General features: G+C 48.7%; 1 pseudogene; it reads left to right on the top strand.

Annotated features, from left to right (window-relative positions):
• Window positions 1-4,382: 4,382 nt before the first annotated feature.
• LOC120381591 lies at window positions 4,383-9,957 on the top strand (annotated as a pseudogene).
• Window positions 9,958-18,787: the final 8,830 nt, after the last annotated feature.

Genomic DNA, 18,787 nt, shown 5'->3' with positions numbered 1-18,787 from the left:
AAAGGACAGAAACCCTGTCTGAATTCTCTCACATTGTCCTTCTCGCCCTGGCAGGCTACAGAATAACGTCCATGTTTTGCTCCAGATCATCCCCTCCTCCCAGGGGGAAGAAAATGGCTGCAATGGAGCTGGCTCAGGTAAGGGATTCTCAGGGAGCTGGTGGTGGGTTCTGCTTGGAGGGAGAGAAGCAGTAAATGTACAGGAGGGTGGGAGCCAGTGATGAGCTGCCAAAATATTAACAACAGGTTCCCTCCTCCTCACCTCACGAGGGGGTCATGCCCCCCAAGGGGTCGTGCCCCATCCAACCCCCCATGCTCCTTGACACCCCCCCGGGGACCCCTGACCCATCCCCACCCCCATCCCCTGACTGCCCCCTGCTGCCCCATCAAACCCCTCCTCTCATTCTTGATGCCCCCCTGGAACTCCTGCCCCATCCAACTACCCCTTCTCTCTGTCCCTGACTGCCCCCCAGCACCGCAGCCAACCCCTGCTTCTTCCTGACTGCCCCACAGGACCCTTGCCCCCATTCAACCCCCTTGTACCCTGCCCTCTGACCACCCCGACCCCTATCCAGCCCCCACAACCTACCGAACACCCCCTCCCTGCTCCCTACCCCCTTACCACACTGCCTGGAGCCAGGACCGCGACTGGCGACAAAGGACCCGACTCCCCGATCCGGGCTGGAGCCGCTCGGCCGGGACCGGTGCTGCAGGGCCCGTGCTGGGCCGGATCGGAGCCGCTTGGCCAGGACCAGCCCGAGCCAGGGGTGCTTGGCCGGGACCCGGCTGGGGCGCTCGGCCGGGGCCAGGGGGAGCCGCTCAGATGGAGCCGGACTGGGCCGCATGCGCCGTCCCCGTCCCCCCCCGGCCCGGCTTACCTGCCTGCTGCTTGTTTCAGGCTTCCCGTGAACATTTGATTTGTGGGAAGCAGGGGAGGGGGAGGAGAAGGAGGGCGGAGCGTTCAGAGGAGAGGGGGAGGTGAGCTGGGGCCGGGGGCCGGGTGGACAGCTGCCCGAGCCTTTGTTAAATTTAAAAGCTTTTTTAGAACCGGTTGTCCTGGAACAACCAGTTCTAAAAAGTCTTCTAAATTTAACAACCGGTTCATGTGACCCGGCTGGAGCTCACCACTGGTGGGAGCTGCTAGAGGTGGTGGGAGGCAGGAAATATCTTGGGTGGAGAAAGGGAGGGGACAGGATGTGACAAACCTGCTGACACTAGTGTACTCTAGGGTGTGATGGGTTGTCACCCCGGGGTGCAGTCTGGGGGGCTTCTGGGAACCGCTGTGCCCTCTAACCCTCAAGCTGGGCTGGCCCTTCTCGCACGGCTTTGCTGGAGATTCAGCCAGCCTCTCCAGGGCCTGTTATCACCCAGCACGACAGCAGGTGGCGCCATACACCCAACTAAGCTACCTGAGTGCTTTACCTGAGCCACTCAAGGAGAGAGAGAAGACAACAGCCAGTTTCCCAGCGATAAGTGTTAGCAAACAGATCAAAGCAGATTACTTAGCAAATAACCAAAAACTCAAACCAAGCCTAACATACTAGATGGATAGTATTTGAATTTGCAATTTCTCACCCTGACTGATGCTCCAAGCAGTCCACCAAGTTTCCATACACAAGCTAGAAATCCCTTAACCCTGGGACCAGCACTTTCCCCAGTTCAGTCTTTGTTCCTCAGGTGCTTCCAGGAATTCTCTTGTGTGGGTGTCATAGGTTTATTCCCCACTTTGAACTTTAGCATTCACAAGATGGGGACCTGCATGGACTCCTCTAAACTAAAATCCTAGTTTAGATCTGGTACAGCTGCCACCAGCCAGGTTTTTTAGTGTCTGGCACACTCCCTGTTCCCCCAAAACTTTCCCGGGGGGGACACAGCTTCAGACTCCTTGAATCTCAACACAAAGGGAAATAAACCATTCCCCCCTGCTTCTTCCCTAGTCCTTAGGAGAGATACCTGGATTCAAATTCCTTGAATCAAACAAAGAGGGATTCCTTTTCCCCCTCCCTCCTCCTCTTCCCCTGAAAATCCAAACAAGGGAAGAAATCTATCAGATTCTAAAAAGAAAATAATTTTATTAAAAGAAAGAAAAAAAGTACACTATCTCTGTAACACCAGGATGGAAAAATATTACAGGGTCTGACTTATAAACCTGGAGAGACTTTTCCCCTCCCTCCTCCTCAGAATAATCAAAGTAACAGCAAACAGAAATAAAGATATTCCCCAGCAACACACAATTGCAAATGCAGAAATAAAATTGTAAGACTAATCCGCCTTCTAATACTCACTATACTGATTAGAAGAAGATACTTCAGGAAATTGGAAGAACTTGGATATATATCTGGCCACTCTCAGATCCAAAGAGAGACAAAGACCCCAACAAAGAAACACAGACAAAGACTTCCCTCCACAGAGATTTGAAATTATCTTGTCCCTTGATTGGTCCCTCTGGTCAGGTGTTCATCAGGTTGCTGCTTGTTAACCCTTTACAGGTAAAAGAGACCTTAACCCTTAACTAACTGTTTATGACAGTGGGGAATGAGGCCAAGAGATGATGTCACACCCACCTTATGTAGCTTTTCCATATAGCAGGAACCATTTGTTCTAAACTCAGTTCCCGGTCCAGTTTGTGGAAAAATACAGGTACCAAAATGAAGTTCATTGTCATGTGGTCTGGTCACATGTCTTTGTTGCTGAACCATCAGCACTGTCTGGCTTCTTCATTGTTGTACCTGAGAGGCTCATTGTGGGTGTTACTCAGAGTAAGCACATTTGAAAGACAGATACAGAGTCAATATCCATAACTTCAGATACAAACATGATGCGTGCACACAGGTAGGATAATCATATTCAGCAAATCATAACTTTTCCAGTGACACCACACATGACTCATCTTGTACAAAATGCCTCATGTCCTAATCATATTATAATCCTGCCACTATGCTGAATATGGGCTGTAGTGTCAGATAGCTCCTAATGTCAAGGCACAAGTGTAGGGAATGAAACTTCCCCTCTTTGTGGAACAGGAAATAACCCTCCAGCCAGGGCAGGGAAAACTTGCCAGACTCCCAGTGCTGAAACCTGAACCTAGTGACATTTCATTAGTTACCCCGCATCCCCGATCTTTGTGGCAACTGCAAACGTTATCAGTGATGATTTTATATTCTCTTCCAGGTCATGGATAAGAATGTTATATAGTACAGGGCCAAGATCCAATCCTTACGGGAACCCCCTAGAAAGAAATCCACTCAACCATGGTTCCCTATTTAAAATCCCAGTTTTTAATCTATTTAATGTATGCCGTGTGTATTTTGTACATTCTAGTCAAAATATTGTGCTGAAGCAACTCATATGCCTTCATATATTACATCAGTACTATTAGCTGCAACCAAACTTTTGATCTCATCCAATAAGGATATCCACTTAGTTTGATAGAATCTATTGTGTCTAATCCTTTTTAATGGATACTAATTACATTACCCTCCTTTCTTTATTAATGAAATCCAGTATCAGCTGTTCCATTCTCTTGCCCAGTATCGATTTCAGACTGACACACTTGTCATTAGCTGCGTCATCTCTTTTATAGTTTTTAAATATTGGCACAGCATTAGCTTTATTCCAGTCTTCTGGAATTTCCCACGTCCTAATTAAAATCAACATTAACAGTCCACCATGCTCCTCCAGCAAGTCTTTCAGAACTCTAGTTATCTGGACCCACTGATTTAAACACATCTAACTTGAATAGCTGCTGTTTAATGTCCTCGTGAGTTACTTTTGGAATGGAAAGACTGTCAGCGTCAACATCTTGTGATATGAGTTACATCATCTGTTTTTCTCCAAATCCAGGAGAGAAATATTTATTGAACACTTTTACCCCTTCTGCATGATTGTTGATTATTCTGCCATTTACATCTAGTAATGTACCACTACCATTGTTAGGATTAATTTTGTACTTTTAAAAACTTCCTTCTTATTTTCATTGGTTGATCACTGATTTCTGTTAGCTTCCCTTGCCAACTTTCTACATTTCTGACCTTCGAACTTAGATTCTTTACTATTGACTTCCCTTTTCTTCCATATATTTTATTTGAGAGTGTTGGGGCTGTATCTGGACCCTGCTGGTGGCTCCCTCGTAGGAATCCCATCTCCTATATTAAGCTCTGGCTAGTAGGTATGTGATAAATGTGATGACCCTGCCTCCGTCTGTCAGCTGGGAGACACAAAGGTTCTCTCTTTCTACCCTCTGATGCCACCTGGCTGCTCTAAGCAAGGTGGGGTGGGACTCTGTTAACGTGTGCCTCCCGGAGCTTCCATTTACCTGGTGCTGCTGTTCTGTGAGTAGTGGGGCTGTGAGTGGGGCAGCAGGTACTGAGTGTTGGACTCTTGCTCTTTCAGGGGCCGGTGACCTTCGAGGAGGTGGCTGTGTATTTCACCAAGGAGGAATGGGCTCTGCTGGACCCTGTTCAGAGAGCCCTCTACAGGGATGTCATGCAGGAGAACTATGAGACAGTGACCTCGCTGGGTAAGGAGTCCTGTCCCCTGGGTTATTAGAAGCTGTGGGGTCTCTAAAGAACCTGAGCAGTAATAACTTTATACCTTTATTCATCATCCAAGTTTGACAAGTTTCTTTGCCCTCTTTTTTTCCTTCTCTCCCATACACTAGCAGGCAGCAGGGAGGGAGGAGGTAATGAGAGATGAGGAGGGAACAGAAGAAGCTCCCAAGGCGCCGGGAGGTGGTGCCAGCTGCCAGTAATGGGAAGAAGGAGAGGGGAGTGTGGAGGGAAGGGCACCCAGGAAGTGGGCTGGGTGGGTCAGTGGGAGGGAGGAGAGGTTTGGGGCTATAGAGCTGTGGGGGATCCCAGACCTTTAACCCCGAATCCCTACCCAAACCTCAGGTAAATCCCAGACATCAGCATAACCACTCTCACAAAACCTCAGCTTAATATAAGGCCCTGAACTGTAGCAAGCTTAGGCTATGTTTACTAAATCGTATCACTAAATCGACCACGGCTGGATTGATCTCAGAGCGTCGATCCCGGCTGTAGTGTCGACCTGCCCTTAATAACCCATTTATCTATGTTCACCTCCTTGCCCCTCCACACATGGTCCAAGCTAATAAGCAATTCCCTGATCATGACATGTTACCTCTAGCGAGTATAAAATTGCCCACAACACGTGAGACTGGGTCATAGATCGTAAAATCAGGTCAGGGTCAAGAAGAGTGAGAGTTTGGAGAGAGTCTTGTCCTCCCTCTCCCCATCTGCAGCAGCCGCAAGCTGTCTTCCCTCCAGGCTCCTTGGATCTCTGAGCCTGTCCCTCCTGAGGCTGCGTGGCCCAGTTCTTGTTTCTGACCTTCTCCTTTTCCGGAAGAATTAGAGGCTGTTGCTCCTGAATGTTAGTGTGTAATTCCCCAGCCTTCTCCTCCCACTGGGGGAGTTTAATTCTCCCTCCCATTACCCCTGAGTCACTAGATTTCCTAATTCCCCAAAATGTGCTTTTGCAATGTCACAGTTCTGGGGTAACGAAGCCTTTGACCTGCCTCCATGGTCTGCTCACGGAATGGCCCCTCAGGTATCGGGCCTGTAGCCAGCCCCTCTCTATGGGCAGGGACCCACATGCCTCTCCTTTTTGACCAGTGTGTGAGGATTGCAGCTTGTCCTCCACTGTGTTCGCTGGACTAACGTCCAGTTCCTGTGCTTTGCTTTCTCTCCAGGGGCTGTGAGCAGTGTGTGTGTGATAGAGGTGGGACTTTTCGTGATACTTGTATGATGCCAATACACACCTCGGTTTCCTGCTGTCATTGGTATTGTTGTGATTATAAAGAGCAGGAGACGTGAGGTGTTTTGTCACGGAGCTGTCATGGGGTGATATGAATGGGTCATTAAGGACTGGCTGGGAGTAACCTACATCAATGGAATACCCGACAGAGACAAGGGAATGACTGTCGCTCAGGGCCGCCCAGAGGATTCAGGGGGCCTGGGGTCTTCGGTGACGTGTCCCCCTTATCCGCTCTGATGCTTTTACCCTGTGTCCCCCTGTAAACGTGGATGTCCGGGGCTCAACCCTCCCTGGGGAGGAGGGGAGCCACGCCGGCCTTTTACACTGAGCAACAACACAAAGAGACAGTTAGGGGCTCAGGCCTTCTGCTGCAAGGCTGAGCAACAATATACAAGTCAGTGAGGTTAGGGAGGCCCAGGCCCTTTGGTGCAGGGGCTGGGCCACAATACAAGTAGTCCAGGACAGGCCCAGGCCCTCTGGTGCAGGGGCTGGGCAGCAATGCAAACAGTTCAGGACAGACCCAGGCCCTAGGTTAGGGCAGGGCAACAACAGTCAGGGCTCAGGCCCTCTGGTGCAGGGGCTGAGCACTGGGGTGAGGGGGGAGACTGCCACCCACGAGTGGGGTGGCAGGGGGGACGCAGGCCCACCCACTCCACTGTGTCCCGGACCAGGGCCCTAGGCAGCAGCTACCACCGCTGATGGTCAGTGGGGATCCTGACCGTAACACACTGACATAGGCATTGGTTGACCTGCAGCCTGACTGGGGTCAGCTGCTCCCGGGCCACTTCCAGTTCCCCCCTCTGGGCCTACCTGGTCCGTGGCGTCTGCTCCCGGGAAGTCCAACAGCATGGGGTCCTTGCAGCCCGGGCTGGGGGGTAGGTCCGGCAGTTCCTCAGGGAAGTCCGGCCAGTTCTGCTCCAGGGGTTCCTTGGGGTAACAGCAAGGGAGAGGTGAGGTCTCCGGCGGTTCCTCCTCGTAGGTGGCATGGGGAAGCTCCTGCGGGTCCTCCCAGTAGCGAGCGAGGGGAAGCTCCGGCCAGTCCTGGCAACTGCTCGGGGCCCCTGCAGCTTCCCAGTCCCGAGCCCTCTCGGGCAGGTCAGCTCCCGACGGTGGCTGGGCTCTGACTGAGCTCTGGTGGCCGGCTTTTATGCTTCCGGGTCGCTGCCTGACCCTCTGAGGGGCGGGCTCACTGCTCTAGAGCCCCGCCCCTTCCGGTGTCCGGGGCTCAACCCTCCCCGGGGAGGAGGGGAGCCACACTGGCCTGTTACACCCCCTTACCAGCTCTGATGCCGCAGAGCATTTACCCTGTGTCCCCTGTTCCCCCTCCTGTTTGACTCAGTTTATATAGGAATATTCTCAGCGATACCTTTGCTTAACCAATCATTGTACTGAAATTTAATTAACCAATCCTAACACATTGAAACATAATTCTCTAACCAATTCTATCCCACTACCCTAATTAACTTACACCTAGCAAAATTAATTGTACAGCAGAGAAAAACAATTAGAGAACCAGACTGATTAACATTGTAAAAGTGGTGGCCATAAAGATAAAACAATACAGAAATGAGGATTTCACAACCACAAGCATTGAGAAGTGATTTCTTGCCAGACAGGCTGCTGTCAAACTAAGTTTTCTTTAACCATCTTAAGATCTGTTTCTTTATCTGGTGCTGATGGGCACTATCAGGACAGGATCATCTTCCTAACAGCCCAATAGCACCTTATTTCAGTGTGACTGGTTTGGGATGTGAGGATGTGACCCTTCGCTTCCCAGCTTATGGCTGCCCCTGCTGCTTAGCCAAAGGCCTTAGCCTAAGAACAAGGCCTCAGACGGTCACAGTAAGAGAAGGCCCTTACAAATACAGACAGTGATTTTGATTCTCTCTTTTCATACTCCTGTAAGTAGCTAAGTGATAAAAATACCCCTAAGTTCTTAAACTATAGACTTTACAGGCAGGCCTGAATATCACCCCTTCCTGACATTCTGTGTCTGTCTTGTGTATTTAGATTGTACTGTTCTCTGTTTGTACTTTGCCGAGCACAATGGGGACCCACTGTTAGTTGGTCCTTAGGCACTAAGGTAATGCATATGATTTATAATCATAATAACTCTCCTGCCACTTTGAGCCAAGGAAGCTGGCCTTGGGATGTTACTTCTTAAAAATGAGCTGGGGGTTAAAACCATGGACTATTCTTTGTGACAAGTATCCCACAAATTCCACTGACCTCCCTCGTTTTCTTTGCCTGCAGTCGGGTTTCCAGTTTCCAAACCTGATGTGATCTCCCAGCTGGAACGAGGGGAAGAGCCGTGGGTCCCAGACCTCCAGGGCTCTGAGAAAGAAGTGCTCCCAAGAGCTGCCTGCACAGGTGAGGATTTGGTTAAACCAACTTAACAACTGTGCAGGAATGCAGGAAACATTTGGGATGCCCTACAAAGACCCTGTGAGCTCTCCGAGTTCAGGATTGTTTCCTGCAGATGTGGAATCATTATGGCAGATGTCACTCATGGCTTCCCTCCTATTCTGACTGACAACTGGCAGCAGGTCGCTCCCCGATATCTCTTTCTCCTGAGTGTTCTCATGAGATGCAGACCAAAACTGATCCCTTCTTCTCTCCTCTGGGGAAGGTTTTGGGGAAAATCAGCTCCTGATAGGTTTGATCTCTCCCCCACGTATTTTGGATTGTTCATCCCTTTTTCCATTCCTCTCTCTGTGATTTTCTTTCTTTCCGGTGCAGGTAGTGATCTATGTCTGGATTCTCTCTGTCTCCCATCAGGTGATGGGCTGGTGAGTGAGAATGAGGAGGAGAAACCCCAGCAGGAAGATGCTGAGCAAGGAGAACCACATGGAACTTTATCAGGAAGATCCAAAGGGAATGTTTCCGGGAGTTATGCACTCCCAGAAAAAACAAAAGCCTGTGAGACTCAGGGGAGGCCAGAGGGAAACTTTAGTAGCCACTCAAACCTTATAACAAGTGAGAGAATCAACTTGGAAGAGACACGCTACACATGCTATGAATGCGGGAAAAGCTTCAATCAGAGCTCTGCCCTTATCAGACATCAGACAATCCACACGGGTGAGAAACCTTATGAATGCTCTGAGTGTGGGAAATGCTTCATCGATAGTTCAGCCCTCATCTCACATCAGCGAATCCACACAGGAGAAGTGCCCCACACATGCTCAGAGTGCGGGAAAATCTTTAGTTGGAGCTCACACCTTATCAGACATCGTAGAATCCACACAGGAGAGAAGCCCTACACATGCTCAGAGTGTGGGAAAAGCTTTAGTCGGCGCTCTGCCCTTATCATACATCAGAGAATCCACACAGGAGAGACGCCCTACACATGCTCAGAGTGTGGAAAAAGTTTTAGTCGGCGCTCACACCTTATCAGACATCGTAGAATCCACACAGGAGAGAAGCCCTACACGTGCTCTGAGTGTGGGAAAAGCTTTGGGCTGCGCTCTCACCTTATCACACATCAGAGAGTCCACACAGGACAGACACCTTACATGTGCTCTGAGTGTGGGAAAAGCTTTAGTCAGAGCTCAGACCTTATCAGACATCGTAGAATCCACACAGAAGAGAAGCCCTACACATGCTCAGAGTGTGGAAAAAGCTTTAGTCAGAGCTCAGACCTTATCAGACATCAGAGAATCCACACAGGAGAGAAGCCCTACACGTGCTCTGAGTGTGGGAAAAGCTTCAATCATCGCTCTGCCCTTATCACACATCAGAGAATCCACACAGGACAGACGCCTTACATGTGCACTGAGTGTGGGAAAAGCTTTAGTCAGATCTCAGACCTTATCAGACATCGTAGAATCCACACAGGAGAGAAGCCCTAGACATGCTCTGAGTGTAGGAAAAGCTTCAATCAGCGCTCAAACCTTATCAAACATAGGAAAATCCACATGGGTGAGAAATCTTATGGATGCTCTGAATGTGGGAAATGTTTCTTTAATCGTTCAGACCTCATCTTACATCAGAGAATCCACACAGGGGAGTAGCCCTAGACATGCTCTGAGTGCGGGAAAAGCTTGAAGCACAGCTTAAAAGTTGTCTCACATAGGAGAATCACACTCTAAGTGCAGGAAAAGCTTCAATCAGCGCTCAAGCGTCATTAGACATCAGAAAATCCACATGAGATAGAACTGTAATAAATCACTTGACTAGGGTTGGCCAAAAAAATTTCTTTTAAAAAATCACATTTGCTCATTCCTACATAGTGATTTTTGCACCATCTTCACTGTGGTATCTCAGCTCCACCAGATCAGTTGCCTGCTTCTGCCTTTTGCAGCTCACCCTTCTTTGGGATCGGTCCTGGGATCTTTTCTATCAACTCCTTTCCTTTTGAGTCACAGGAGTGTGTGTCCCTCCTGCCAGGAATGTTCATCCCTCCAGGTGGGGGAGAGGTTTGATCCCAACAAGCTACACTGAGGCAAAAACTACCTGTGCCTGACAGCCACTAGGGCTGTACATGGCATTGGCTGCTCAAGTTAGTGATCTTAATGTGAAAAATTGTAGTGCAGATGCAGCCCAGGTGCAGGGGTTGGCATTAGCTTTCCCCTTGACCTGACCTAAACTCCATCACTTTCCCTAGTCTAAACAAACCCTGAGCATCACGGTTATACTGTTCCCCCATTTCACAGCAATTGTTAGTCATCGAGTTCTCCCTTGGGGAACAAATTGTTTCATTCCCAGTTGTTCTGATGTTGCTGCAGGTTGTGCTGGGAAGCAGATATTTTTATGATCATTTTCCGCACTTAAACTATATTGAACTATAACAAAGAGCAGGAACAGGGCAGGGATAGGGAAAAAAAGTCATTTCACCCATTGTAACAACAGGTGTAGTTAGGGTAAGTCAGAGGGATTCCCTTATTTCCCATCACTGTCCTCCTTCCATCCATGCTAGAACCTAAGAATCCTTTTCCTTTCCCCAGTTGTGGGATGGGAGACTTCCAAAAGTGCTCCCTGTGCTATAGCACATGGCTCAGCTCAGAGAATAAACCCCAAATAGCCCCTGAGCTTTGCTTTTTGAATTCTGTGTTTCCGATTACTTCAAGCCTGGGTATTGTGATTATTTACCAGTTTCTCTAGCACTGTTCCTACCACTGTTTCTGTAACCTTTTTTGTTTTTTATGGGACAGGGTTGTTATTCCTTTGCCTAACCCCAACCTGGAAGGCCAGGGTGTCTGTTTTCTCTGGCCCCTCCTCACAGACAAATCTGACATGGTTGCACCTGCCAGGAGCAAACGAAAAGCCCCACTGGTCACAAACACAAAGCAGATAGACACACACAAGACACAGAAGAAACTGCATTATTTGAGCTATCAACATTTCCACTTTCCCACAGCATGTTAGTTCTGATGGTTGTTTTAATTTGTTTATTTTGTTGGAACCAGAAATAGGGAAAGAGAACACTGGAGACAGTGGAATTACAGCAAGAAGGGATAAGTCTCATGATTCGTCTCTAACCAAAGGCTTTGTGAACAGAGCGATAATGTTACTGAATGGTCTGGCTAACCCTGCAGTTAGAAACAATCAGCTCTACGGGTGGTAAATTTACAGAGGCTCTGCTGCTGATCATGAAATAAAACCACATTACCTTTAAACAGCTGCTATTTCAGTGTCTCTGGAAGTACAGAACACAATGATCTGTGTTAAAGGAAAGTTGCCATTTCTCAGAGCCCCAATTTCTATTGTGTGTGTACAGGAAGGTTTGAACGTGTAGCAGGCAGTTTGGTCAAGCTTAGCTATTTTATGTGTGTAACAGGCTCCTGCCCACCTCCAGCAGAGGTTTCAGTCACATACGATGTCAACTTACCGAATGTCACACAAATTAGTCCACCCTCCCCATAGTCAGTCTCTGACCGGAATGTTCGAATGAGGCAGAGAACTGGGAAAGTATCACAGTAGGAATACATTAAAAAGTGGGATTAATCAGAGCTGGGCTGCAGACAGAGCCTCTTCTACAGCTGGTGAAGTGACAGGGACACACTCCCGCTCATGCTGGCTCTGAAATAACAGCAGAAGCAGATCGAAGAGAATGAGCTCATGGGCAGCTGCTCTGTCAGTGCATCACTCACCTGGCAAGTGTTACACAAAACACAGCACTCCCCCCCCCCCGCCACCACTTCATTACACTGTCCATGGGGCTGTTTGTCCTGCAGGACTTTGATCTCTCTGGGTGTCGCATGGTGATTCATAACAGAGCCATTAGGGGAGCAGGAGTCATCCCAATGGAAATCTCTCCACTTTCTCAGTGTTACCTTCTTAGCCCTGGCTTTGGAGATGACATTAGCCTTATCCTGTCTTGATTTTAGGTAGGATTTTGATCACCTTCTGGGGCTTAGCAGCTTAGAAATTTTGAGGGCTTTTCTCTGCCTTTTTGGTGCCTGCTGCACTCAGTACATTCTAGACATGGGCATGGTGACCTTCCTGAGGATCTTGACAGCTTTAGCCAGCTTCTTGGTGGCTAGTTTCCTGCTCACAGCCACTGTCCTCTTCTCATGCCTTGTCCTGGGGGCCCAGCTGCTGGTTGAATGGGAAGGAGCCAAGGTGCTGGTGACTTTAGCCTGCACCAAGTTGCCTTTGCTCGTCAGACTCCTGAACCCCAACTGGATGTGGTTCTTGTTCTTCTGCACAGCACAGCCCTGGAGAAGAGGGATCTGAAAATGTACATTCATGTGATCCCTTTGTTTAATTGATGAAAACATAAACTAGACACTTAGAGGCTTGGAACTGATTTCAGCTGATGGACAGGTGTGCTAGGTTTTTATGCATTTGGACAGTGAAATGTTGAGTGTTCACATTCATTTCAAGCATCCTCGTATGGTGAAGCTCCTGAACAAATGGAGAATGGTTATTGTAAAGGAAAATCATGCCTCACAAATCTACTATAATTCTTTGAGGGAGTCAACAAGCATGTGGATAAAGGTGATCCCGTGGATATAGTGTACTTAGATTTTCAGAAAACCTTTGACAAGGTCTCTCCCCAAAGGCTGTGAAGCAAAATGGGATAAGATGGAAGGTCCTCTCTGGGATAGGTAACTGATCCAAAGGCAAGAAAGAAAGGGTCTGATTTTCAGAATGGAGAGAGGTAAATAGTGGTGTCCCCCTGGGGTCTGTACTGGGACCAGCACTGTTCAACATACTCCTGAGTGATCTGGAAAAAGGGGTAAACAGTGAGGTGGCAACATTTGCAGATGATACAAACCAACTCAAGTTAGTTACGTCCAAAAGAGAGTGCAAAGTGTGACAAAGGGATCTCACCAAACTGAGTGACTGGGCAGCAAAAAGGCAGATGAAATTCAATGTGGATCAGTGCAAAGTAATGCACATGGGAAAACATGATCCCAATTCTACATCTAAACTGATGGGATCTAAATTAGCTCTTACATCTTAAGAAAGAGATCTTGGAGTCACTGTGGATACTTCTCTGAAAACATCTACTCAATGTGCATCGGCAGTCAAAAAAGCGAACAGAATGTTGGGAAGTCGTTAGGAAAGGGATGGCTAGCGAGACAGAAATATAATATTGCCTGTCTATAAATCTGTGGTAGGCCCACATCTTGGATACTGGAGCTGGTCCCCCATCTCAAAAAGATATATCAGAATTGGGAAAGGTACAGAAAAGGGCAACCAAAATGATTGGGGTATGGAACAGCTGCCATGTGAGGTGAGATTAATAAGACTATGGGGAGTTTTCAGCTTGGAAAAGAGATGACTAAGGAGGAGCTAGGATAGAGGTCTATAAAATGATGACGGGTTTGGAGAAAGTAAATAAGGAAGTATCAGGCGGGTAGCCGTGTTAGTCTGGATCTGTAAGGAAGTGCTATTTACGCCTCATAACACAAGAACTAGGGGTCACCCGATGAAATGAATAGACAGCAGGTTTAAAACAAACCAAAAGGAAGTATTTCTTCACCCAACACACAGTCAACCTGGGGAAACTTTGCCAGAGGATGTTGTGAGGGCCAAGACTATAACAGGGACCACCAAAGAACTAGATAAGTTGATGGAGGACAGGTCCATCATTGACTATTAGCCAGGATGGGCAGGGATACAAAACCATGCTCTTGAAGTGTCCCCAGCCTCTCTTTGCCGGAAGCTGGGAATGGGCGACAGCGGATGGATCGCTTGATGGTTCCCTGTTCTGTCGATTCCCTCGTGGGCACCTGGCATTGGCCACTATGGGAGGATAGGATTCTGGGCTGGCTGGACCATTGGTCTGATCCAGTATGGCTGTTCTTATGACCAATAGAGGGCAGTCCCCACCAGCAATATTTATATTTGGTGCACTGAAAGGGCTAACTTTCCAAAGCTGACCAAAATGATCAGTGAAAGTGTTTTGGAGAAAAAACTAAACAGAAGAATGTAAATGAAAATTGGGAGGTATTGTTTAAGGAGCTTGTTAGATGGGGCATAAGCCACATTGCCTAATTAGCTGAGCTTGCAATGGCCTTCCACTCAACCCCCTGACATTTCTCCGTCTGCAAATGTGGTACCCATTTTAAAATCTAGATCCAATCAATTTCAACACATCAGGGAAGATTCTAGGCATCAATGATCTGATCATTGGGTTGATGGCGGTAAACAAGAGATTCCCATAAGGCTTCCTCCCTCCCTCTTCCCAAGGGCCATCTTTATCCTCTCTCTCCTTTCTGCTCCCGCATCCTCTGCAAACTTTCGAAGAGAGATGCCTTGTGATGGCCTTCACTCATGGGGATGTTGCCTAGTGGTCAGGGTTTCGGTCCTTTGGGGGGGAAGGGTGTGGCAGATTGTGGGGGAGCCCAGGGCCTCCCATGGGCTCTGACCCAGGCCACTCTGAGGGCAACACTTCCTACCCCCCTGCTATTGTCCCAAGTTCACAGTTTATCACAGGAAGCTCTGAACGGTGTCAACTCACTGCTTGGTACCTCTTCTCAGCTGGGCGTGGCATGGCAGCTCTCTCCTTGGGGGTGGCAGCTGTTATGCTGACAGATCCAGGTTGGTGATGAGGTGGTGGGCGGGATTGAACCGGGGACCTCTGGAGGATAGTGTGTGGGCCTCTACAGCATGAACTAAAAGCCACCTGGCTGTTAGCGAGGGCTGTATAGAAAACATGTTTTATTGCTCCCTCTAAGTGATCTCGGTGCCACTAGCTGGGACACACCACCACACCCTGGAGGTGTGTGGGTTACGTACTTCCCCTAGCTGAGGAAGCGCATCCTGAGCTTCGGAGAGTTCCCAGCTGTAATCCCGGACGACCCCTGTAACAATGCGACCACTGGCTGGACACTGCTGAAAGTATCAATTCAGGACAAATTGCTTGGAGCAGGGTAGTCAGAGCCCGAGGCTGGGTGCCCTTTACTATTAAAGCCCATCACAGCAGCCATGCAGAGAGGACTTTGGTTTTACCCCACTGGCCAATCGGACGTCATACAAGCAATTCCCTCAGCTATTCCAGTTCCCTTCTATCACCACCAGCCCCGCTCCTTATGGGGATGAATGGTTATGAAAACCAATACCCCAGTAAAAGAGAAATGGTTCCCAAAGGACCAAGCCCCAGATGCAGGTCAATAGACGAGTCAGATCTTACCCACAAATCATGAGAGTTAAAATTTTTAAAGGAATCAGTTACACACAGTAATGGCAAAGTTCTTGGTTCAGGCTTGTAGCAGTGATGGAATAAACTATAGGTTCAAATCAAGTCTCTGGAGAACATCCCCCACTGGGATGGGTCATTCAGTCCTTTGTAGAGAGCTTCAGTTTGTAGCAAAGTCCCTCCAGAGACGTGAAGCAGGACTGAAAATAAGATGGAGATGAGGCATCAGCCTTTTATAGCCTCTTGCCATGTGGTCTTTGCTTTCTTAGTCCCAAGGACACTCTATCCAGCAACTGGCACAGAAAAACCTTAGAGTTCTGTCCATAGGCAGGTCCCTGCAGACCTTGCTGAGTCACAAGATGTATCTGCCTTCTCTCAGTGGGTCGATTGTGTAGCTGATGGTCCTTAATGGGCCATCAAGCAGGCTAGGCAGAACTGACACCAACTTATCTGGGGGGTTCCCCAGAAGCAGAGCAGAAGTTTGAAATACAGGCAGCATAGATCCAATATTCATAACGTCAACTACAAAAATGATACACATCTAGAGATAGCATCATAATCAGCCAGTCAGAACCTCTCCATAGACCCCTTAGACAACCTTTCTACAATATTGGCTGCAAATATAGAGCAGTGGTCGCAATGGTGATCTATACAGTTATAGATTATGTCAATAACGTCACAGGAGGTGACACAGCATCAGTGAGACTGATTCTGGAATACTGCCTCCAGTTTTGGTGTCTTCAATTGAAAAAGATGTTGTAAAATTGTAGCTGGGGCAGCAAAGAGCCACCAAATGTCCTGAGGGCTGGAGAAAAATGCCTCCTAGTGAGCTACTGAAAGAGCTCAACCTGTTTAGCTTATCAAAAGAAGATTGAAAGGCAACTTCATTGAAATGTTGAAGGGCCTTAATGGAAAGAAAAGATTGGGTATTAAAGGGCTCTTTAATCTAGCAGAGAAAGGCCTAATAAGACCCAATGGCTGGAAGGTGAAAAGAGACAAAATCGTATTACAACTAAGGCACAAATATTCAACAGCGAGGATGATTCATCACAGGAACAAGCTACCAAGGAAAGTGGTGGATTCGCCATCTCTTGATGTCATTTCATGAAGACTAGATGCCTTTCTGGAATGTGTTTGCCCCAAAAGTAGCTCTTGTGTCATACAGGAGGACTGTGATATGCAGGGGGTCAGATTAGATGCTCTAATGGTCTCTTCTGGCCATAAAGTCGACTAATATCTGAAAAACTGAGTGCAGCATTGGGAGCAACGTCTGATGTTTCCCTGTCTAGCCGGCTTGCTGCCTAGAATGAACGCTCCTTGAGTGGGGTGACCACAGGGAGTAGCTCAAACCTCCAAAGTGCCTGGCCAGGGGCAGGACATTAGCCCAGCAAGGGAGGGGTGTGGCAGTGACATCACAAAGGCCTTTTGCAGGACCTCAGACTATTGGTCCAAGGTGGTGGGGAGGTGGTGACCTCACAGAGATGCTGACATCAGCCAGGCAGGACAGGGGCGAGGGGCCAGGGAAACCTCAGAGACCCCTGTGGCTTTGCTTCAGCAAGTCTCCTTCTCCAGGTCTCTCTTTGAGGACTGAGAGAGTATTCGGGTTCACGGACGTGAGCCCCAGGAGGAACCTCTTTCGAGTTTTCTCCTTCCCTCTTAGTGATTTTACTAGAAAACAGCCGTCCCTGTTTAGAAGGTAAGAGCCTCCTCCAGGTTTGAAACCTGTTCAGTCTGATCCATCTGGTGAGAGTTGAATTCTAGGCATGGAAAACACGAGCTTAAGGAGGCAGAATTTTATTGCACACCTGGGATTTTGTCCCTTGGAATCACTGGGGACATTAGGGTTTGTCCTTTTTGTTTCACCTTCGCCTCCCTCCCTCCCTCCCTCCTTTCTCTTCGTCTCTTGCTTCTTTTGTTCTTTCTCCTGTTCACCTCCCAGGAGGGAGGGGTGTGTGTGTGTGTGTGTGCGTGTGTGTGTTGCGAGGGAGTGCTCTGCAGCTCCCACTGTGGGAGGTCCACCCAAAACTGGGGGGCTGAAATAGTGCTCGGGCAGTGATCCCCACCAGTGACCTGGGCCATCCTTTGGGCTCTCTGGTGAGAACCTTCAGCCTCAGTCTCTACCCTGATTGGCTGAGCAGGGAGTTATTGACAGGGAGGAGACTCAGGTCCTTGTTTTCTTTTAAGACCAAGGAAATAAGTCAGAACCAGTTCTGTGTTTGATGAATTTTGCTGCTTCTCTGCGTTAATGGTCTCTGAGCAGTTCATGATTCTCCTCTCTAACACTGCCGTTCTCCTCAAATACTTGCATAATAATTCCTGTGCACTGTTGTTGGTCTGGAGCTCATCTGAGGACATTTTATTGAGGTCATTCAATGTCTGAAATTCAAGATCCAATGGTTAGTTTGAAAATCAGGGCTCTTGGGTCCTATTTCCAACTCTGCCACTGACTGGCCGTGTGACCTAAGACAAGTCAATTCTCCTTTCTCAGACGTAGCTTCTCCTTCTTTCAAGTAGGGATAATAATGATCTGCTCCTACCTAGCTCAACACACTCACTCTTCCCCAACACACACACTCCCCCAACACACACACAAATAGTCTCTACCCCGCCACGCACACTGCAGTTGAAAAGCAGCTGGTAATCTAGTAAGATGCCCGTGGAACGGTGGGATAGAGAAACCTGCATCATGTGATGCTGTACCAGCCTGGGAGGCATTGCAAACCCTTCCCAAAACACCCTGCAGCCAGTTGCACAGTGGGATAGTTACCCACAGTGCACTGCTCTCTCTTGCCATCCAAGAACTGCTAGCATGGATGTGCTCTGGTGACACAAGGGGCATAGGAAGGACATTCAATAGCTGTTTTAACTAAATACTTTAACTAAAGCAGCAATGCTGGGGGGTTGGTGGCTTCTTTGTTTCCTCACCCCGGAGTAAACTCAGCTTTTTATTCCATTCTTGATGCTTCATGGAATAACAACAGATGACCGAAGAAAGACGTGGACAGGGTGGGTCTCAGGGGAGGGGCAGAGAGGTTCGAGCGGTGGGCAGAGCAGGCCTCGGAGGTGGGGGCAGTGGGCAGGGCAGGTCTCAGGGGAGAGGCAGAGAGGTGTGGGTGGTGGGCAGGTGGGTTGCAGTGACGGGTCAGAGAGGTGGCGGTGGCGGCTGGTGGGCAGACCGTGTGGTAGGGGGTGGAGAGGCACGAGCAGCAGGCAGGAAGGCCTTGGGGGAGGAGAGGAGCAAGCGAAAGGTGGATCAGCCGTCCTCAGCCAAAGAGGAAGAGCGGGGGTGGGAAGTGGCCAAACAGGAGCAAGGGGGGAGCACAGGTGGGGCCTCAGAGAGAGGAGAAGGGGGGGCAGTGCCATGGTCTGGGCACCAATGGGTCCCCCACTTCCAGGGAGCTTCCAGCGCTCACACCCAGCCTCC

Source organism: Mauremys reevesii, linkage group 14 (assembly GCF_016161935.1).
Source record: "Mauremys reevesii isolate NIE-2019 linkage group 14, ASM1616193v1, whole genome shotgun sequence".
Lineage (NCBI taxonomy): Eukaryota > Metazoa > Chordata > Testudines > Geoemydidae > Mauremys > Mauremys reevesii.
Note: the sequence above shows the minus strand (reverse complement) of the source record. Positions and strands in the feature narration are given on the sequence as shown.